At 43.1% G+C, this 23,139-nt stretch overlaps 1 protein-coding gene across 10 annotated transcripts in view; it reads right to left on the bottom strand.

The window, feature by feature from the left end:
• SLC16A12 (solute carrier family 16 member 12) overlaps positions 1–23,139 on the bottom strand; it is a 73,347-nt gene that overhangs the window by 33,599 nt on the left and 16,609 nt on the right. Inside the window, exons 2-3 of one of the 10 annotated variants that reach the window (XM_053923147.2) lie at positions 21,268–21,407; positions 20,435–20,604 (exon numbers count right to left, since the gene is read on the bottom strand). The exons of 6 other annotated variants lie outside the window; for them this stretch is intronic. The gene's annotated coding sequence lies outside the window, so the exon portion shown is untranslated. Of the gene's footprint in view, positions 1–4,957; positions 5,085–20,132; positions 20,206–20,434; positions 20,605–21,267; positions 21,408–23,139 lie in introns of those variants that run through there. 3 more of the 10 variants (XM_053923144.2, XM_053923148.2, XM_053923145.2) reach the window with 3 other exon arrangements.

The following is a 23,139-nucleotide window of genomic DNA, read 5'->3' as shown; positions in this document are numbered from 1 at the left end:
GGGTAAAAATAGTGTAGGAAATGTAGAAGCCAAAGAACTTATAAGTATGACCTATGGACATGAACTATAGGGGGGAAATGTGGGAGGGAGGGGGGTGGGCAGGATGGAGTGGAGTGGGGGGGGAAATGGGACAACTGTAATAGCATAATCAATAAATATACAAAAAAAACAAAAACAACAACAACAACAACAACAACAACAACAAAAAAAAACTCACAGGCCCAAAAGAGCACACCAGCTATTCTCTCCTGCAAACATTTTATTTTTTTAATGATTTCTCTATTTTCCCACTAAGCGTGCTAGAACACTGAGTTCTTTGACAACTTCCCAACTTTCCTAACGAATCCAACACTCATCATTCCACTTGTACCCCTCTCACATCTGTCCTCCCCTTTAAATTTCCCGTTGTCTTGTACCTGCGCTAAGTCAGAGCCAGTCCTAGCTGGCCTGGTTCAATCCGGACTCTGCCACGTATGCAGTGATCCTGTGTAGACTTCTCCACCGCTCACTAATTGTGAGCTCTTCCTTAGTGTCTCTGGTTTCCTTAGCTGTCCCACAGATCCATGTACAGTACCTGCAGTTGGAGACAAGGACCTTCTTCCCATTGACTCCGTGTGGCAGGAGCTCCCGTAATCTTGGCATCCCCGGCCTTTTTCTGCCTCCTCACTTTCTCCACAGGAGGCAGAGTTAGTTTTCTGATTCACAGGTTTGGGAGTAACATCTGTACAAGCTCAGCTTAGACTCTCTCTTTCTTTTTTTATTTTTTTCACTTGGGATCTGCCTGGTAGAGCGTGCCCATCCTTCTCAGCTATTCCATGCTGTACATGAAATAGGGACAGGAGCCCTTGCAAGCAGGCCTGCGGTTGTTCGGGCACCGTGAGGGATTGCAGGTGGCTAAGTCTGTCTTTTCGATGGGACACTACTGCATTCCTGCTTGGCTGCTAGTTCTAAGGCTCAGTCCCCAATTATCAATATTATTAGCACTTAAGGTGGCATTCTGATCGTCATCTGTTCAATACTTGTTCTACCTCTAAGTTGGTTTTGAACTGAGGGAGAAAATGGGTGGTTTTATTAATCGCTTCAAATCTCAATTCCTACCCTCATGGACTTGTTAAGAAAATAAAATGAAGTCATCCATTTTATCCCACAAAGCAGAAAATCTGCCCATAGTAAGCATTCAAATAAAATAAATGTTAGCTGTTACTACTACTGTTGTTGCTGTGTTAGAGTGCCTCCAGGAGCCTTAGAAAAGGGAGAAGGCATGGAAAATTTCAGTACCTTATGATTATTATAATATTTTATATCAAGATAGTGTGGAGAATATCCGTTACACCCAGTGGAACGTGGTAAACTACAAAACAACGTCTGTCACCATGTCCTCTCCAAAGACTTCACACAGAGGCGCTTGCCTGCGTTCTGAGCGGGCGTGAACGACACCCTGAAAGAGCATCTCTCTGGGGGGGAGGCGGACAGGAGGCCCTTAGGCCATGATGCAGCTCGGAACCGTAACAGAACACAGCTCAGAAAAAATCGTTAAAAATAAAAAAGAAACCCACATTTCTCTGACAGGATATTCCTCTCTCAAGAATTCTCAGGGTTGCCCACCACCCCTCAGTTATACCCTGCTCTTTAGGGCCTCTAAAACCGCGCTATGCATATGGATGCTGCGTTTCCTTTTTAAGCACATAGAACAGGGCCCTGGGCATGGGGTCAGACACATCTGGCTTTGAAGTCCAGCTCAGACAATTAGGAGCTGTGTGACCTTGACCACAACTTAGTTGGCTGCATCTCGGCCTCCTGCTATGTACATTAGGGTTCATAGACCTATTAAAATATTCATATGAACAGATATTAACTTCCTTCCTTTTAATATCAGGAGATACATTTTCATCTTCACTTGTTTGTTTCAATAATTTTCCAAATTAAAAAGCAAAGCAATTACACACTTTGATAGCTATACACTGGGCACTCAAAAAATGCTTAACCAAGTTAAACTTATACCAGTTACTAGTGAGATCATTGAACTACTAGAAGTTATTAGTAAATAAATATCTTAATCATAGCTGAACATACCCATACTTATTTTTTCAGAGTATCAAGAAAAAGAGTCCAGGAGAGACCAGCGACTTCATCCTTCTATGTCAATACCCCCTCATGATATAAAAACAACACAAAAGTGTTGAATCATGGGAAGAACGGCAGAGAGAAAATGACAGGGAAAACAATCCAAGAATGCCATGCTCCTTAAACATTTAAACTAATTTTTACTTCTTTGCAGGATTTAGCTGTTTCTTTCTTTTGAATTAGGCACTGAAATTCTCTACAGACAACTATCCATGTACCAAATATCTGTTCTCTGATATTTTCTCTTCTCTCTTCAATGATTTTTCCTGAATCGTACACAGATGGCATGTTCCCTCTATGGATTATTACAAAGCCTTTACAAATGAAGGAATGAAAACTGGAGCAACACCGAAGATGCCTAACTCATTAGGTTAACTCATAATCGGAACACAGAGTATGTTCCCTGAGTGCAACTACAGGACGTACACACGGGTCCCAGGGCACAGCCTTTACGTTAGAATCCCGGGGCAGGAGAAGTTCTATTTCTGTTGGGGTCCTGAGGGCATCAGCCTGTGGCTGTTGGTGGCCATCTTGCTTTCATAAAGAGGAAGCCCAGCTGAGACCAGCATCAGCACAGAGCGAGGCGAGCAAAGCCAAGAGCCACGGAGAGATGATTCCTGCTGGCCTCGTCGAGCACCAGCACGGAAAATCTAGCACAGTTCCCTCTGTCTTCTGATGGACCCTGGCACTTCCCCGCGTGGCCCAGCATGGTATGGCGTGCCCCTTCCTCTGGGAACTAAACGGTTCACAGCCTTTTCTCTTGGGAACCACATTCACTGCTGTTGGGAGTTCCCATGAAAATTCTCTTGACATTTCTCCATTAGCTGTTCTGATTAAGTCCAAGTACTACATCACTACTTGCTTCTCAGACTGGAGGACACACAGCCCCAATTCTGCTCAAGGAGGATGCAAAACAGAGTATCAGATATATCTTTCTGGAGTATCCAGTTTATTCCAAGATTCAGAAGAACCCAGTACTTTAATAACTGTCCCCCTACCCCACAAATACGGAAGAAAAGAAGGGCAGAGGCGGGCAGTAGGGCCCCAGGGAAAAAATCTCTAAAGTTTCACCCATGTGGGAGCTAAGGGGGTGGACTGGTGACAAAGGTGGCCTCTCCTCTTGTCTTCTAGGGGGCTCCAGGCCATAGTCCAAGATGCTGGGTACCCTCCTGATTTGAATTATGTGCAGAGAATGCTGGGGCCGTTTGCACACCTCCATCAACTGCTGGACCGGGTTCTCCCTCCCACACACAACACGTACTTCGTGTGCCGCTCCCACCCACAGCTGTTTGTGTCTAGCCTCTGGCCGATCTCCTGCATCATGTTGCTGACCTCCTGGAGCTCAGCACCTTCAGCTTCAGCATTCGAAATACAGAAAGTATGTGGATCGACCTTCCCAGAATCTTTGTGACCCTGCCTTAGCCAGCCACAATTTAAAACATTACACTGGCTTTACTTGGGTCCATTTGCCATGCTGCTTCTTGATGGAGAGGCTACAGCATACGAATCTGAGAGAATCAAAGACCCTCCTAGCCACCCCTGTCAGACCTAGTGTGGCCAGAGGGAGAGGCTGGGGTCCTACCGTTATGCTGCCCGGTGTGGAGGGAGTTTTCCTTGTTGGTTCGCTCTGGGACTTCACTACTGCAGCTGCTGCTGGTGCAGTGTGTGGAGGGGGAGCCCCCAGAGCCACCCTGGGAGGCAGGGCTGGGAGTGGTGGTCCTCGACTCCAGGATGACTGGGAGACTGGCTGGCTGTCTGGCCTGATGGCTAAACTGTCTGGGTTAGGGAAGGACTGTGGCTGTTGAAGTCTGGGGAAGGGAAGAGAAGGTTCTTACTGTGATGGTGCAGCCCTCCACCTTGCGGTTTTTCGGTTCTCAGAATCGAGTACATGGACATCACTCCGTCGTATCTCCTGCCTATTACTGAGCCCTGGATCTGAGGTTCATCATTACCTCAGTCACCCGGGGGTCCATGTTGTCACAGGGTGACTCCTGAGGTCTGAGTTCCTCCTCCTGGCCCATGTTTAGCCATGGGTCCCTCATTAATTCTTCTAGAGTTCCTCTGTCACTGAGGTTAAGGGTCATTAATTTCTTTAAGAGTTCTTCACACTTGAAGGACTTGAAACAGGGGACATGGTAGTGACCACTCAGTATATGCTGGTCTAGTCCCCAAAGTTCTCTCCCATGAAAAGCAGGGATCCCAGGGACGCTCATATACAGAACCATCCCCAGGCTCCACACATCCACTATGGGGCTGTCGTAGGGGTCCAGGAAGAGCTCTGGGGAGGCATAAGGGAGGCATGCTCAGCTTGTGGCTGACAAACTTGGTGCCAAGGCCAAAATCTGCAAATTTCATATTATGCTCACCGTCTAGAAGCGTGTTCTCTGGCTTCAGGTCCCTGTGGACAATGCCCCCTGGCAGCAGTACCACACAGCCGATACCAGCTGCCAGAAAATGCCTAGGGCCTCATTCTCAGTAACGCAACCATGGTTCTGCAGATAATCAAACGTGTCCCCTTTGCTCACAGGCTCCAAAGCAAGGAATACTGTTCCTCAGCATCAGTAACTTCAGATAATTTGATGCTGTTTGGATGATTTAAGGTCTTGTTCTTCCTGAAATTGTCTGGACAGCCCTGCTGATTCATGACTTTGACAGCCACTACTGTCCTGCTCAGAACGGGCCAGGCCCACCTCGCCCTGGCAAAGGTTCCCTGGCCAATGGTGTTCAGTAGCTCCCAGCGGCCAATATGATCTTCCCTCGAAGTTGTTCTTTATCTTGCATGGCCTGAGATAGGGCAGTTTAGGACAGGAAAAGAGAGAAGGGCGACAGTTACCTCTTGGGTTCGGTTTCTGTCCCGCATCCATGGCCCTTCCTTTAGGCAGCAACATCTCAGCTTTCCTGTGGGTGTCCTACCCAGTCTCACTTCAAGCGCCTTGGAAACGTACATGCTCCTGGACAGGCTGGGCCAATAAGAGCCACGATTACTCATTCAGAGACTTACGAACCAAGCTAGACAAAAAACAGTCAGCCTTGGGACATTTGCTGGACTAACTGGGAAGAAGTTTCCAAGTCATAGAAAGGCAGCCCGGAGCTGCAGGTGGCCATGTGTACCTCACTTGCAGAGATGCAACCTAAAATGACATCAACTCAGGAAAGGAAAGGAGTGAGAGGTAGAGAACTACATATTTCTGAAATTGTGTAAGCATCTGAATTCAACTATATCTAAATTCTACCCCTGGGATTCTCTGTTAAGTAAATAAATGAACTCGTTTTTTGCTTTTAGTCACACTGAGTTTGATTTCTGTCCCTTGCACCTACAAATCCTAATATTTTTAAAATACCATTGTTCTTATTAACATGGCTCAGAGCTTGTACGAGTTTCTAAGATCATGCAGCAGTAAGTGGCTGAGCCAGCACGCAAACACCAAGCTGCCAAACTTTCCATCAGTGGGTTTTCTCCATCACATATACGTGTACTATTGGTGTTTTACAGGCCTAAATAAGTGCATTTGTATCTGTTTGTACAAACTCAAATGACCAGATGGACCAGCAGCCATGTCAGAAACAAGAGTCAAGACAATGTGTTGGTAACATAAAGCAGAGAAATGAAGGGTTCTCTCTAAAGCAATCCCGTCGAAATACACTGGTACCAAATCGATCACCAGTGTTTCTAATGCTAAACGTTCTGGAAGCCCATGAAACTGGAGGATTGTGAGTCATGTAGACACAGCAGCAATAAAGCCCAAGTGATCATTTTGGCTCCATTCTTATTGGTAAGTTAATCACCCACAGACCACTTTTTTGTGTAAGAATTATAATACGGGAATGTTTACTATTGACTTTTTCATTGTCTAGTATGAAAGTCTGCCAAGATTATTAAACAGAGCGTATTTTAAATTGAACAAAAGAATCCATCAGCCGAGGATTAAACAGGACATGTAGCTACTTTACTCATAAAAACATGTTCTATTTCATGTTGTTGATAGGAATGTTAATTTGTTCATTTTTTTTGTGTGATATGTGGCAATATCTATCAAAAGATTGAATGAACCTAACTTGTAACTCAATGTTTCTACATTTAGGAATTTGTCATACAGTATCTCTCCCCCCAGTGCTCAGATATGGTTATATAAGGGTGAGTTTGCATTATTTATAACTGCAAACATTGGAATAAGTGCCCATTAGCAAGGAATAAGCTGGATTAATTGTGGTATATTCAGCCTCTAATTTAATATAGCAGATTGAACATACATGTTTACCTTTGTTCTTTCTCAAAGCACCACTTATGGTAAGGAAATAAAAAAAGGAAATAAATCACAAAGATAAAGAGAAGGGGAGAGATAATGACAGTGGATAAAGATGTGAACCAAATTCTAGAAGCTGGGAAGTAAATGAACAGATGGCTTGTGACTTAGCAAAACAGAGTCACTGAAACCTAACCCAACAGGGAAGGAATACAAGGAATAAGCTAAGGGCAGAACCCAAGGAAGACTTGGGGAGGGAGGAACAGAAGACTTCAAAAGGCAGCGAGTGTGGGATGGGGTTAAAAATAGGAGAACTGATGGAAAGGCCTTAGAAGTTTTTCCCTCCTGGAAAAAAATGCTCATTTCCTCTGTGGAAATGCTACACACTGGGTTATTAGGGATAGGAGATATAACCAGGGAAAAAGCAAAAGGGAGAGGTACCCTACGAACACAGGGACATTAAAAGAAAATCATACAGATGGTGAAAACCTGGCCCCAAACCCTGGCCCCATCTGACACCCAGAACACTAACAGCCAAGCTTCTAACCTCCAGATTGTATCTTTGGAGATATCAATGTGATTAGCAGGACAGTCCTATAGAAGAAGGACTTGGACAAGTGGTCCACACAAAAATAAACCAATGGTCAGTGAATACATGAAAAGTGCTCAACCTCATTTGCAAAGTCCCCCACTGGGGTGTGTGCGAGAGGCAACCAATGGATGCTCCTCTCACAAATCGATGTTTTTCTCCCTCTCTTCTTCCTTTCCTCTCTAAAAAAAATAAAATCTTTTAAAAAAACACAGTGAGAGAAGTGTGAGCCCTAATTAAGGACTTTAGTTAATTATAATAATAATAATAGTGTATCAATAGTGGCTTAACAATTGTGACAAAGGTACCATACCAATGCCTGATGTTAATACTAGATGGAACTATGGGGGCTGGAGAAACTCTGTACTTTCTGCTCAAGTTTTTGTAAACCTAAAACTGCTCTAAGAAATAAAGACTTAAACACACACGAGCATACACACAACGATATAACACTATACACACCAGATCGGTACATAATTTTATAAGATGAGCTATACCAAGTGTCAGCAAGGGTGCAGAGCAGTGAGAACCGGCATACACTGTTGGTGCAAGTGTGTCGTAAATAGGTAACATTATTTTGGAAAACCACCGGACATTCGTTACATAATACAGTTCAAGAGAGGCATTCCACATGACCTCTCCTAAGTTACCTACCAACAGGAATGCATCCACAAATGCAGCAAAGGCATGTGTGAGAGTGTTTATGCAGGCATCCTTTGCAAAAACCCTAAGTACGAAAAGCCTAAGTGTGTGTCAATATTAGTAATTTGAACAAAGGAGTATCAATAGAATGTAGTAATGAAAATGAAAGAATTATAGTGACATGCACCCACATAGATGAATCTCATCAGCATAACAATGAGTGAAAGAAACCAGCCCCAAATCATATGAACAGTGGTGCTCCATGCTCATAAGTTTCATAAACAGTTTAAACTGTATAATTCATGTATGTACACATCCATGGCAAATGTATAGAGAAAACAAGGAAGTGAAGTCCACAAAACATAAGACAGTGGTTACCTAGTTGTGGGGAGGGGGGTGTGATCAGAGAGACACACAGGAAGAGGCGTGCTTTCTACGATATTGGTAATGTTCCATTTCTTCGTCTGGGTGGGAATCACGTAGAAGAAAAAGCATACACTTAGAAAATGTAACTAGCCTCTCTGGTTTTTTAACTATTGGTCATCTTTGCTCTCCAGATCAGGCGTTCTCACTGCAGCCAAGTTACAATATCCATAAGCAAAGTTCAGGGGGCAGAAGGCACTAGTCCCCTCACATACTTTCACTAAACTGTGTGAAATGTTCCACTTTCCACCTTCAGAAAGGGCCACAGGAGAGCCCTCTGTTTGAACCAGCCTTGTAAAGTGAAGGGAGCTGGCAACAATGACAGAAAGGCAACAACAAGCCTCTGACAAACTCTGTTAAAAGTAAAGGGGTATGATCAGTTCTAAGCAGAAGTTCTCTTAGTGATTTATATAGCAAGAAGTTTAGGAACTGTATTTAACCTGATCGATAATATTAAGATATTTGAAGAAAAAAAATGTACATGCAGGAAAGAGTGGTATTGAGAATGGGTAAACAGTCTACGGCCATACCACCCTGAACGCGCCCGATCTCGTCTGATCTCGGAAGCTAAGCAGGGTCGGGCCTGGTTAGTACTTGGATGGGAGAATGGGTAAACAGACAAAAGAAGTAACATAATAAAGTAAATAAACAGCAAAATACAATAAAAGAGTGATTGTGCGTAGGCCCATTTTGATAATGTACCAGAAACTAAGAGTTATGATGAATGCATTCGAAGAAAAAAGTGTTCTAAAACAAAAATTATAAAACATAACTATGCCCCTCCCACAGCATTAAAGAACATTTCTGACAGACTCATAGATATACAGAATAGATTGATGGTTGCCAGAGGGGAGGAAGGGTAGGGGATTCAGTGAAAAAGGGAAGGGACTAAGAAGTACAAATCGGCAGTTACAAAATGGTCACAGGGATGCAAAGTACAGCATAGGAAATATAACCAATAATATTGTAATAACTATGTGTGGTGCCAGGTGGGTACTTGAAATATCATAGGGATCGCTTTGTAAATTATATAATTGGCCAACCACTGTGCTGTACAGCTGAAACTAATATAAAATATTGAATCTCAGCTGTAATAGAAACATTTTTATTTTTATGTGTAAAAATATTCATTTTTATTAAATTTCCATTCAGTATGTCAGATGAAATATTTAAATGAAGGAATATCTAGAATTTTTATGAAAACATGCTATTACAAAGTCACTCAAGGAAATTAGTCTCACTTCATTAAAGAAAAGTTGATCTCAATTGATCATTCAGGGTTGCAAAAAAAATGCTTTTTAAAAAGAATGTTTATGATTGATTCTTACCTCTTTAATAATGAACACATAGTCCTCAGGGCTAAGAAAACTTAGAGGAGCATGTTTTATTTCTCTCCATCCCAACTCAACAAGAGCGTGAGTCACTATCTTAAGAAAGCTGTGTTCACAGCTGCACAGAGCAATCCACATAAAGGCTTCTTGCCCCAACTACCCACATTCTTATGCCACCGGGTACAGGACTATCACATGTGGGTCCGTTCTCTGATCCCACCTCTTCCCCACTCCTTCTGGAGTTTAGATTCTGGGAGGGAAGCTGGTCCATCAATGTAAAGCTGATTAAACACATGTATAAGACAAGAACCACATGTTTATAGAACACTAGAATGGGCCCCAGGAATCAACCAGGTCAGGAGGTATGCTCAGCTGGCACCCAGCAGCCAAATACGGCTCACCCCCATGTTTTTTTGACCCCCAAGGGTGAATTTTTAGAAATTAGAAAGTTTCCAAAATGTAAAAACCAGGAGGACTTTTGGCCAAGATGGAGGCTTAGGTAGATACACTTTACTTCTTTGCACAACCAAATGAAGGACAACAACCAATTTAAAAACAAAAAATAAGCCAGAACTGCCAAAAAACTGAACTGTGTGAGTCCAACAACCAAGGAGTTTTTAAAGAAGGAGTTAACATTCATCCAGACTGCACCACAGCACAGCAACATGGGTTGCCCTGCCCTGGTGAATACCAAAGGCTCCATCCCTTACAATGTAACAGGTGTGCTGAGACAAAGAAATATGGCCCAAATGAAAGAACAGATCTAAGAAACCAGAAAAAGAACTAAGTGATGAGGAGATGGCCAACCTATCAGATGCAGAGTTCAAAACACTGGTAATCAGGATGCTCACAAAATTATTGAGTATGGACACAAAATAGAGGAAGAAGTGAGGGCTATGTGAAGTGAAATAAAAGAAAATATACAGGGAACCAACAGTGAAGGGAAGGAAACCGGAACTCAAATGAACGATTTGGAATGCAAGGAAGAAATAAACATCCAACCGAAACAGAATGAAGAAACAAAAATTCAAAAAAATGATGAGAGGCTTAGAAACCTCTGGGACAACTTCAAATGTTCCAACATCCAAATCATAGGGGTGCCAGAAGGAGAAGAGGAAGAGCAAGAAACTGAAAACTTATTTGAACAAATAATGAAGGAAAACTTCCCCAATCTGGTAAAGGAAATGGACTTCCAGGAAGTCCAGGAAGCTCAGAGAGTCCCAAAGAAGTTGGACCCAAGGAGGAACACAACAAGACACATCATCATTAAATTACCCAAGATTAAAGATAAGGAGAGAATCTTAAAAGAAGCCAAAGAAAAGGAGACAGTTACCTACAAAGCAGTTCCCATAAGACTGTCAGCTGATTTCTCAAAAGAAACCTTACAGGCAAGAAGGGCTGGAAATAAGTATTCAAAGTCATGAAAGCCAAGGACTTACATCCAAGATTACTCTATCCAGCAAAGCTATCATTTAGAATGGAAGGGCAGATAAAGTGCTTCCCAGATAAAGTCAAGTTAAAGGAGTTTATCATCACCAAGCCCTTATTACATGAAATGTTAACGTGACTTATCTAAGAAAAAGATCAAAAATATGAACAGTAAATTGACAACAAACTCACAACTATCAACAACTGAAACTAAAAAATACAAAAACAAAAACAAACTAAACAAACAACTAGAACAGGAATAGAATCACAGAAATAGTGATCACATGGCCCTGGCTGGTGTAGCTCAGTGGATTGAGCTCCAGCCTGTGAACCAAAGGGTCACTGGTTCAATTCCCAGTCAGGGCACATGCCTGGGTTGTGTGCCAGGTCCCCAGTAGTGGGCATGTGAGAGGCAACCACACACAGATGTTTCTCATCCTCTCTTTCTCCCTCCTTGCTCTCTATCTAAAAATAAATAAATAAATCTTTAAAAAAAAGAAAAGAAATAGAGATCACATGGAGGGTTATTGGTGGGGAGTGGGAGGAGGGGAGAATGGAGGGAAAAGTACAGGGAATAAGAAGTACAAATGGTGGGTACAAAATGGACAGGGGGAAGGTAATAATAGTATAGGAAATGGTGAAGCCAAAGAACTTATATATATGACCCATGGACATGAACTAAGGGGGGAGGGAATATGGGTGGGAGGGGTGTTCAGGGCAGAGGGGAATAAAGAGGGGGAAATGGGACAAATGTAATAGCATCATCGATAAAATATATTTAAAAATTAAAAATAAAATAAAAATCTGGAGATTCTGACAAACCCAATCCTGCCTGGCAACAATAGTTGGCCTCCACACATTACCTGACTGGCACCCAGTATAGTTCCAGACCCTCAGAGAAGTGACTCACAGAGGTGACACAGTCAGTTGAACCTCAGTTGAACCAGCAGTGAGACGAGAACAGAGACCAGTAGGCCCTTGGCTACACAACCCTGAAGAGACAAAGTTTGGTCATTCTCCAGAGGTTGTCCAACTTGCCAACACCTTCATCCCCAGTGCTCACAGCAGTCTGGTCATATAAGCCACAGAGCAATGCTCTGGCATGGAACCCCGCCCCCCTGCATAGAGCCCGGGCATTCAGAGCTGTCTGGTGGGGGGGACCCACAGCTCCAAGGGTCCCACATAGTTCTAAGCTTACAACCCCCTTCTACTTGCTGGACAGGGAGAAGCTCCTTCCGTGGCTGCAGCTGGAGGTCAGGGAGCTCTAGCACTGAATCCCCAGGAGGTCCTGAGTCTTTGTGAGCTGGGGAGGGAGGAGGAGAAGAGATTTTATGAAGAGCACATTACTCTTAATTAAAGAAGGCCCTTTCTAAAAAAATATAAACTAACATCTTCCTATTGAGGTCAGAACTATATTTTGTGTATGTACGTCAACTGAGTATTTATTTCCCCAAAATTGTATGAAGGCACATAGACTACCAAAGATAAAGTTAGAAGTGGGTACAATTTTTATGTTCTCTACTTTGATACTGGTTGAAAATTTAATGAGAAATAAGTATTAGCATTACAACCAGTAAAAAAAAAAAAAAAGTAACACTCCTAGTTCACTTGATTACATTAGCTGTGGCCTCTTATTTATATACAGTTGGCTGAAGTATAACTACTGACAAGAGAAGTTGTCCCAGGTATATAGTTATACGAACAAATTAAATTGTAAAATTATATATGATCTACCTGATTTTTATCAAATGTATGTAATATGAGAAGTATCTTCAAAACATCTGGAACAGTATTTTTTTAAGGTTAGGATTTAAAAAGGAAAGATTAAGGCAAAGGTGTAAAATGGAACTACAAAGGATGTTAACACAGATAAACTTCCTGGGGGCAGGGTGGGGCACAAAACTTGGCCCTAAGATTTCCGGCACATGAAATATAAAGGGAAACCCAGCTGATTACGTAATTTGTAATGTCTAAGGTAAAGACAAACTAATTGGCCTAAAGCCAGACAGTTTTTTCTAGCAATAATAATAGTAAACACTTACATAGTCCCTGGCGCCATTCATTATACCCCCTCATCAGTGATCCAAGGGAGTGCTAAAAACTATTAGCACCTGTTTACAGATGGGGACATGAAGGCACGCAGAAGTTAATGACTCACAGAAGGTCACACCCTTAAACCTGATCTGGAGGGCTGGCTCCAGAGTCCCTACAAATTCAGTCTGAGGCTGGAATTCAAACAGAACAACTTATAACCACTACACAACCTCCTGAGTTAACCGGAGAGAAAACTGTGGTGTAAGACTAACATCCTCAACAGCATTCTTCCAGCAGGCACAGTGACACATTTTGAGGGGCTTTTTAGATCGGACTATAAATGTAAAGTCAGGTGGATTGTTGCACTACTGGCCGGACTACATCACACCACTGCTTAAAACTCTCTACTGGTTTCCTCATTCCCTGAGAATACCACCTAACCTCTCTGAATGATCTGACCCCCTTCAAACACCAACCTCTTACCACTCTTCCCTCTGCCACGGTACAGCAGCTTCCCAAGCCTTCTTTCCGTTCTCTAAACATGTCAAACTCATTTCTGCCTCAGGGCCTTTGCACTTGTCCTTAGAAATGACCCCCAATGCCATTTTCACATAGCTGGTTCCTTCTTGTCTTTCAGACCTCAGGTCAAATGACTCTTTCCAAGAGATCCCTTCATAATAATTTGTGATGTCCTCTGTCCTCCCAGCCTGCAGTAACTCTATTAAATTACGCTGTTTCATTTTCCTCATAGCACACTGATCACCATTTGAGGTTGTCTCATTTATTGTTTGTTTACTGTTTGTCTTCACTATAAAACGCTCAGCTCCATGGGAGGGAGAATCTAGCCTCTCTTCTTTACTGCTGATTTCCCTGCACCTCAAACATGCCTAACATACAGGAGGTCCCCAATAAACATTCACTGAAATTGAAAAATTAATTGCTTCATAAATTGAAGACGATTTGATCCTCACCATGTTGCTTTTAATTTGAGTTATGTAAGTTAGCTACTCACACAACCCAGCCTCCCAACGGCTTGAAAGCCCTGCCTCAGTCCAGGCAGCCTAGGGAGCCACTGGATGCTGGAATTCAGCCAACAGGGATGCCCACAGAAATAGTCCTTCTACCCCTGAGGACTGGATCCTGTATTCATTCTCCAGCTGACGGGCGCTGCTCCTGCGCAGAATTCAGCCACTTGCCCAGGAGTTTGTAGCGTTTCAGAGCCATGCACTGGAAGGCCATCAAAAATGTGTCAAGTGTCTCAAGCCCTTGGGATTATGGAAGCAAATCAACATCAATCATCTTGGCTGAACAATTGCCAGGCATCAATCAGGTCAATACCCCTTCCATCAGGAGCATGCAGTTAAGTTTCCAGCTGCCAAAGCACATTGGTTGCCACAGACTGAGGCCAACCCAATGCACATACATATTAATTTGGCAGAGGATGAAGAATTTTCTGACTTCTAATCAACTAAGCCACATTTATCCAAAAAAGTCAGCAGACAGTTTTCTCTATCTCTTTATCAAAGTTTGATAGGAAGTGTGTTTTCCACCCACAATCAAAACTATAATCTGAGGTCAGAGGCAGGGGTTCCTATTTGGTACTAAGTACCTCATCAAACAGACAAGTGCTTAGTTCATGTCTCTCTGGTGTATGTGCTCAAAAGCAGGCCCGTGTCATTCAAAACATCAGGCACCAAAGAGGATAAGGCACCATGCTCTTAGTATAATAACAAATCTAGTTAAGCTACAAATATATCAAATGACCTATTTCTCACATAACTGGCATTTACTTTTCCCTGCATTACTTTCCTTCAACATGGAACATGCCATACACGAGTGGTAGGTCCTCAATTCATCTCATTATGTAAACATACACTTGTTTGATTTGAAAAAGATTTTAAAAATAAGGCGGTGACTTGCTCGAGCAAAAAACCACAACTCCCAAGGAATGTAACGCTATCTAATCTCTAGTTGCTATCCCAACCCCATTTAGAATTCTGTAAGGTCTTTGTGAAACCCCATTAGCCCATGAAGGACCTCTCTCAATGGCTTGCTGCCTGTGCCTGGATACAGAATGATGAAGTGGGTGACACATGAAGTGAGCTCGCACTGTGGGGACAGAGAGAAGGTCCAGTAGGTAAGTGCCTGCAGCACGTGGGTTTGTAGATGTGCCTAAAGAAAGAAAAGACACGACCAGGTGAATCATAGACAGTGACCTGAAAATGACCACAGGGCCAGGTGAGTTGGGAGGGGTGAGTGTGTACAGAGAGATTGGAGAAGCCAAGCCCATGATCCCATTGAGAAGAGACGGGAAGGAAAGGTGTTTGCAGTGATGTCTGCAACTATCTCCATAAGATTTAGGCTACTAAAAGCCGCCCTGACTGGGACAACAGTGATGGAAATGACAGCAGGCCTCTGAAGAGGTTTTGGAGGATGACAAGATGACATGCCGCAAGGCTGGGAGTGAGGGAGGAAGGTGACAGAAAGCCAAAACCCCAAGGTATCTACTGCTTCTCTTGCAAGAAGCCTGGGTGTGAGAAAATTGAGCACAAGGAAGAAATGTTGAGATGAAATGAATGGCAATGTCTCATCCAGCTGTAATATGATTAAGAAATGGAATTACTCTTGTGCCTCCCCAATAACAATTTGTCCTCACTTCAATTCTTCCTATCTCTAGGAGGCCCCAGATCTAGTCATCAGATCTCACTGCCCTTTCTCACATCCAAATAAAATCAGCACAAGCCCTAACAGCTCAAGCTCAGACTCTGCCAACCGTCTCTTTGACTTTGCTTCAAATTCTTGGCCTTCAATTGAGGCAGCCAGAATCATCATGTCCAAACAAAGCAAACCAAGGAAAAGGGCTCCCACAAAAGGCCACTCACTGACCTGTGATGAAAAGAGGCAACCGTGTGTAAAGAGGCCGTAACTAATGCCTTTCCTTGTCACCTGTGCCCTGGGCTATCTCTCTCTTCATCCTTAAAAACAAACATGTTTTGTAACCCACCCTTTCAGCCTACACATGATCAAATATAATAACTAAAAAAAAAAAACACAAACAAGAATAAGTTATAGTATTGTAAACCACGCAACCCTTTTTTCTTTCTGAACTGGTACATATGCAATCTTGACTGCTTTTTAGCTGACATAGGCAGTTGTTATGAATCTTAAAACTCTATGGAAGATTACAGAATACATAACTTCACAGAATGGAAGAAAGCACTCTTCCCTTTCATTTGTAATCAACTAAGATGACCAGCTGTAACCTTATTGAGAAAACAGACCCAAAAAGGAGATTTCATTGTGCTAAAAATTGAAACAGAGGAGGAAGGTGGACTAAGGCACCAAGAAGCCACATGCTGGTTATAGTAGTAGCTGCAGTCTCACCCACTGCCAAGGAGCTCCAGTTCTACTCCACTGGACAGAGGAGCAGGAGGCAGCTGGGCCTCAAACATGGAACATCCATGGACAGCCTCAGTGTGGAGGGCGGCGACAGAACAGGGGCAGCATCGAGTCCAAAATCAACAAGCATGAGCTCCCCTCACCCTCCACCCCGTGAAGGATGCTGCTGGGGACAATGGGAGGTACCCTCACCTCTGAACTGATACAGCTTGATTTTGAGTTTCAAACCTTTTTAATTACCTATGTCACACATGTTTGATGCAGAGAAAAAAAAGAGAATAGAGCAAAAAACAGTAAGAAAAATCATGTACATCCTACCTCCCAATAAGCACTGTTTTACTTGGAGTAAATCCTTTGGACGATTATTTTTGTATTGTATGTGTATGGAAATGCATCTTTTTAAAAACAAAACTGAGGCTTCATACCCATTACAATGGCTATTATTAAAAAAACAAAAGCAAGAAAACAAAACAGAAGGTAACAAGTGTTAGCCTGAAGAAACTGGATCACTTGCATGTTGCGGGGGGAATGTAACACAGTGACGCCCTCTGGAAAACAGTACGGCAGTGCCTCAAACATAGAACTACTGTACGAGCCAGCAATTCCACTTCTGGGCTTATACCCAGAAGAAGTGAAAACCAGAACTTGGATGGACATTTGCACAGAGCAGTATTATTCACAAGGGCCAAAAGGTAGAAGCAATTCGAGTGCCTGGATGAATGAATAAACAAAATGTGGTATATGCATAATGGAATACTATTCAGCCTTTAAAAAGTAAATTCTGACATGTTGCAACATGGGTGGACCTTGAAGACATTATGCTAAGTGAAATAATCCAGGCACAAAGAGACAGACACTCTATGATCCCACATACATGAGGTAACTGGAGTAGTCAAACTCATAGAGACTGAAAGTAGAATGGTGGTTGCCGGGGGTGAGGGAGAACGGGGACTCATGTGTAATGGGCATGGAATTTTAGTTTGAGAAGATTAAAAAAGTTTTGGATACAGATGGTGGTGATGGTTATACAACAATTTGAATATACTTAATGTCACAGAGCTGTGCTCTTAAAAATGGTTAGGATGGTAAATTTTGCACTATATATATTTTGCCGCAATTTAAAAAACAAAACTCTAGTCATGCTATCTGTAATTTACTCTTTTCACTTAATTTGATACCATGAATGTTAATAAATATACTTTGATCATTCTAGTGGCTGTAAAGTATTTGATTGTATGAAATGCTATAATTAATTTTACAAATCTTTTATTGTTGGACAGTGAGGTTGCATCTGATTTTTCTCTCCCCCCCAAAAAAATGCTGCATGATTCAACCACATGACCTGCCAGGTCAGACCACATTCCTGACATCCTTCTTCTGGACTCACTATGGGCATTCACAAATACTCTGAAAATCGTGCACTTCAGTCAGAGAACTTCTATTTCCCCACCATGGAAATTATTTATTAACTACTTAACCTTTTAATATATTAATAATTAATAACAAACAGAATGATTACTATTTTAAATCAAGTATTTATTAAGTACTTCTACACTGTTAAACCTACTTTGGAAGAAAGAAATTTAGAAATATTGCTCATTTGAACGTGACGGCATGAGCAATATTCAAAATACTGAACGAGCAGCTAAGAGAGGCACCAATCACCCAGAGGAGAGGCCAGCTGAACACAGATTCATTATGACAACCCAGAGCCCCTTCTTTAAAACTCATGGCCTGTGAGGACTTCAGGTCCTTCCAGTGGAACGCCCCTCATGTTAGGAGTGCTGAGACCCTGGCTCGGCGCGTGGCCTCCTGGCTCAGCGCAGCACCCTCACACGCAGAAGGCCGGGGCTCTGAGCTCATGCAAGGAGGCTCCAGGAATCTGAGCCACAAACATTCACCTCCTTAACACCCACTAACTTACTAAAAACACTCACCAGGGCACTGAAGACTGAACAGAACAGTGAGAATCGGAAGGCTCTATTCCCTGCCGGAGGCCTGCATTTTCTCTCTCCAAAATTATCAGTTTTGCCCCAATTTGCAGGCCCAGCGAAGTCCCACTTGTTGAAATTGGAGATAAGTGCCGCCACAGATGCTTCGAATCCCCATTTTCCCACAGGGTTTCCCAGGTCCACGCTCCTAGCTTGTTATTCTAGTGACCTCACCGGAGTCACACTGCAAAAAGCCAGGCCTGCGAGAGGACTGCTCCCTGCGGACGGCTACCTGGGGAGATCCTGGCTCCCCGGTCAGCTCTGCATCCCGCTGAGGACTCCCTGACCGGGCGGCCATACACCACACCGAGTCATCATTAATTAGCTGTAGAAGGTCCTCACAACGAGCACAAAGGCAGACATGATTTTCTACAATGCTGTGTTTCAATTAAATACCAAACTGGAATGAAATAAACCAGATGTTGCCTGGTAGAGCTAATTGTGGTTTATAATTTGTGGTTATCTGGCAAATTAAGGCAACAGACCAAACAGAATACCAAAAATAAGCTCCGTCTCCTTATAAATACAGTAATCTCGCTTACCCAGAAATCACCTACCCAGAAATATTAGCTAACAAAATTGAAATTTGAGCAATTGATTCACAGGAACTGACCAATGTGTTTTACTTGTTTACTTTTACTCCAGCAATCTTTCTAATGAGGCTTAGTTATTTGTTTTTCAACAAATGTGAACTCCGGGAGCACAGGGATTTCTGTTCACTGATGCCCTCTGCCACAGGAGCGGATCTTAGGTATCTGTTGAAGGGTGAGAGCATGAACCTTTACATGTCCTCTAGATTTGGCTGTGGCCCTGTACCCCCCTCTTATGTCACAACTCTGCTACTCCACACTTGAGCCCCCAAAGACGTTTGACTTTGCAACCCCTGGTTTAAATGCTATGAGACCATTTACTTGTAAAAACAACTGGTAAGATTTCTTGTAGGAATAACAGTATTCTCTCTCCATGCTCTTGTGTCCGCTGGGTATCTGCTTAGCAAGCACCCTGTACTTCCCTGCCAACATAAATGTCTTGTTTCCTACTACATTGCAAACTCCTTCAGACCAGTTATTAGGGCAAATTGGTTGAATTGGGCCAAAAGCGAAAGTTAAGCTCGTTGCCTAGCCTTCACTATTTGAAGGCTCTCCAAATTAATTCTAACCGAGCAAGTATCGAGTCTAAGTAATTGCTTTAATCCCTCCATATGACCAGGCATGTCACAGCAACTAAGTGGCATTGTCAGTTTTTATTGGACCTGCAGCACTTCTTTTGGATTAACATTCTGTTCAAGTGACAACAGTTTTGTGGTCTATCTGATATTTCCGATAAGGGCCAGGAAGCCACTAAATCCATGACAGGCAAACCATTCTTGTCAAGACCTAATTCAAAAAATAAAATAAAATTCAAATATTTAAGAGGTATGTTTTATTTTTTAAAATTAAAAAATGAAAATAGCCTATTGAGTCTTATTGGGGAACAGGGAGATCAGACATGTGCATTCTTATAATGTAGAACACCAGCTTAATTGATCAAAAGACTGTCAGTACGTTTTTAGTCAGGAAGTGTCTGTCCAGCCATCTCTGGGAAATAACCATTCAGGGGCAGCTGGGCAGTTTTCTGACCTTCTATATTTATATAGTACTTTACCGTCCACAAAGTACGTTATCAGGCATTCTCTATTCTCCAAACAACTCCCCAAAAGACTGCTTACTCCACGCCCACGATCCCAAAATAACATAAACTGTAAGTTACCCCACTGACTCAATAGCTTTCCAAGAAAAAGAAAAAGTTAAGAAACACTAGTATATTACCTACAGACATCTGATGCCAATCACATCTCATTTCAGAAACATTAAAACGAGGAGGAAAATAGTGCACTTTAGATTTGGAGAAACGGAGATCAGACCCTTCTAGTTTTGAAGCACCTTACCCAAAGCCAGTCCATGGCTGGACCTGCAGAACTAGGGCCCAGGCATCTTCGTGCCTTTCATGCAGCAGTAGCTGGGCACCCCAAGTGCAGGTGCTGAAGAAACGGAGATGAGCAAGGGGCCGCCCCGGGCGCTCCTCCCAACCTCTGCACTGTGCTTTCCCAGGCAGGTCAGAGTCAGGAGGAAAGCCAGACCCGCACAAAGAGCTCTCCCTTCCCCCAAAGGGCAGGCTGCTGGAACACTCTGTTGCTGCTAAACCTGGGAGTGTCCTGGTTCCCAGAGCCCGGCATGCCCTGAACCTCACCCAGGTTGGTCATGGAGAGAGGAGGACAGCTCACTCCTGAGCCCAGCCTCTGCTGTCACAGCCGTTCTGTCTGGGCTGGAGATGGTCATCCCTGAGGTTTCCTTAGGCGCTCCATACATGCAGAGAAGGCAGCCTGGGAGCGCACCCACCAAACTTGGAGCCGTGTGAGCCTGAGTTATGGGAGAAGGTGGGGGAAGCAGAATGCCCTTTATTCCCTTCTGTAAAGTCTGAATTATTTCAGAGGTAAGAAAATTCAAATCTGGAAAAAACGAAACTAAATGAAGAACATGCAATTTGAATGCAGAAAGATTTGGGTTGAAATCCAGGCTTTCCCCTTGACTGACTGTGTATCCATCCAGGCAGGAGTAGAGCCTCCCGGGGCCTCCATGTTCCACGCCCATCATAGGGTTGTGCTGGGGTCCTCCCCAATCGACTTAGTTGCTGGCACAGCACTCTCCCACCTTCCTCACAGTCCTGGTCACACTGTGTGGTCAGTCTGTCCATGGACCCCTCCAAGGCAAGAGTGGTCCCTGCCTTTTTCTTTTGCCTATTACTATGCCTGACATATTAGTGTTTAAAATGATCTGGGGAAATGTACAGGCAGAGAACAAAACAGAAATACGATTTACATCATATACACTATGGTCACAACTATGATTTCTTTAAAAATCTATTTAAGAAGAGTGGCAGGTCCTTCCTCTGAGATCCCATTGCTGCATGTCTGCACTCACCAATATATCATGTGGCAGGTAGAAAGAGATGGGGAGAAGTATTTAAGGGGTCGTTGAAAACGACCGTGGGACGTGGAGCCACGTGAACAAAAGTCTTCCTACCTCCACCACACTGCTAAAACAAATACTCCAGATGTATTCTTCGTCAGCAAGAAAAGCGTATCTCCCAATTCATTTTCCCCATCACTTTACACAAAGATTGTCTCAAGACTATAGCAGAGGCCCCAGCGTGAGGAACAGACCTGTGAATAAAAAGCAGATGTGTCTGAGAGGGACTTCGTCAGGGGGTCCATCTGCCTACAGATCAGGACGCCTCAGGAGCAGTCCCTCACCATCAGAGAAAGACGAATAAAAACGCACAATTTCGTGTCTTCCCAGGACTTCGGAACTAATGGGGAATAATTGATGTGGGCTGGATTTCCTCAAAATCAAGTACAGGCTCAGCCACAGAAACACTGTTTTTATTACCATTGCAGGGGTGGGGGGAGCCTGGGAAATGTAAGTTACATGGTATTAGAACAGTTCAGATTTTCTGGAAATATTTTATGACCCCAGGCATATGAAACACCATAGAATGCAAAACCATGGACAGCATGCATGACCTGGAGATTATTGCTAAGTGAAATAAGCCAGCCAGAGAAACACAAATACCGTATGATCTCACTTACACATGGAATCTAATGAACAAAATAAATTGACAAATGAAATAGAAACAGAGGCATGGACCCATGGAACAGACTGACAGCTGTCAAGGGCAGTGCATGGTGACGGGGGCTGGGGCAGGAGACTGGATGAAAAGAAGGGATTAGCCAGAGAACATACATACATAACACATAGTCGCAGACAACAGTGCGGTGATGGCCAGAGGGAAGGGGGGTGGGGCCTGGGTGGAGGCAGGCAGAGGGGGGGAAATGGGGACATCTGTAATAGTATTAATGATAAAAGTAAAGAAAAAAATAAATAAGTAAAACAGTCTAGAGAATTTTAAAAAAAGAAAGAAAATGCATAATCTCTAAGGAACACTTCAAGGGTAACTGAACGCAGGTCCAGCTGCCCGCTGCTACGAAAGCCAGTGCCTGAGAGGCAAGGGCTGATGTAAAGGAAAGTGGTTTATTTTCAGGTGCAGATCACCTGGAAGATACGTACTCATGTCACAATGCCCATCTCCTGGCAGATGGGGTTGTCACGTCTCAAAGCCCATCTCCACATCTCAGTGGAAGCAGAGGTTTTTATGAGGAGGCGGAAAGGAACAGAACAAAGAGTTCAAGGAAGGGGGTTGAGAAGTTCTCCCTGCGCAGACGAGCACAGTTCATTCCGATAAGGCAAGTGACGGTCCGCATACATCCTCCTGGTTTAGTCACCCTGGTTTAGTCACCCTGGCTCCACTGCTGAAGGTCAGCCAATCTTCTGGAACTGGGGTGCCTGAAGGTCAGGATGTGTATCTTTTGAAGTTAGTTTCTAGGATTCTTATACGAACTACAGGCTACATATCAGGCAGAGCCCCACTTACAGAAACAATGTCCAAAGAATAGTGGGTGGATTACAATTCCCTGTTACAGTTATACAAGTGTGTCATTTTCACCACTCAGAAACCTTCCATGAACCAACCAGCCAATAAGTATAACAAGTTCAGACCCTTTGATCTAGGCATTCTCCTTCAGGGAAACTATCATAAGGATATAAAGCAAAATGGGGACGAAGTTCACTTCACAATGATGTTCAAAGCAGGGCAATTTATAACACCAAAAAAAAAAATCCCCACTACTTCCTGACAGGACTTCATTGCCTAACAGGACTCGACCACTAAACCTCAATGCAATAAAAATCCAGGCTAGTACCTGTAATATATTAATAATTAATAACAAACATAGCGATTAATGGTTAATTTTAAAAATATGTATTATGTACTTCTACACTGTTTAACCTACTTTGGAGGAAAGAAATTTAAAAATGTTACTAATTCATGAAGCACAG

The sequence above is a fragment of the Desmodus rotundus genome, chromosome 4, assembly GCF_022682495.2.
Source record: "Desmodus rotundus isolate HL8 chromosome 4, HLdesRot8A.1, whole genome shotgun sequence".
Lineage (NCBI taxonomy): Eukaryota > Metazoa > Chordata > Mammalia > Chiroptera > Phyllostomidae > Desmodus > Desmodus rotundus.
Note: the sequence above shows the minus strand (reverse complement) of the source record. Positions and strands in the feature narration are given on the sequence as shown.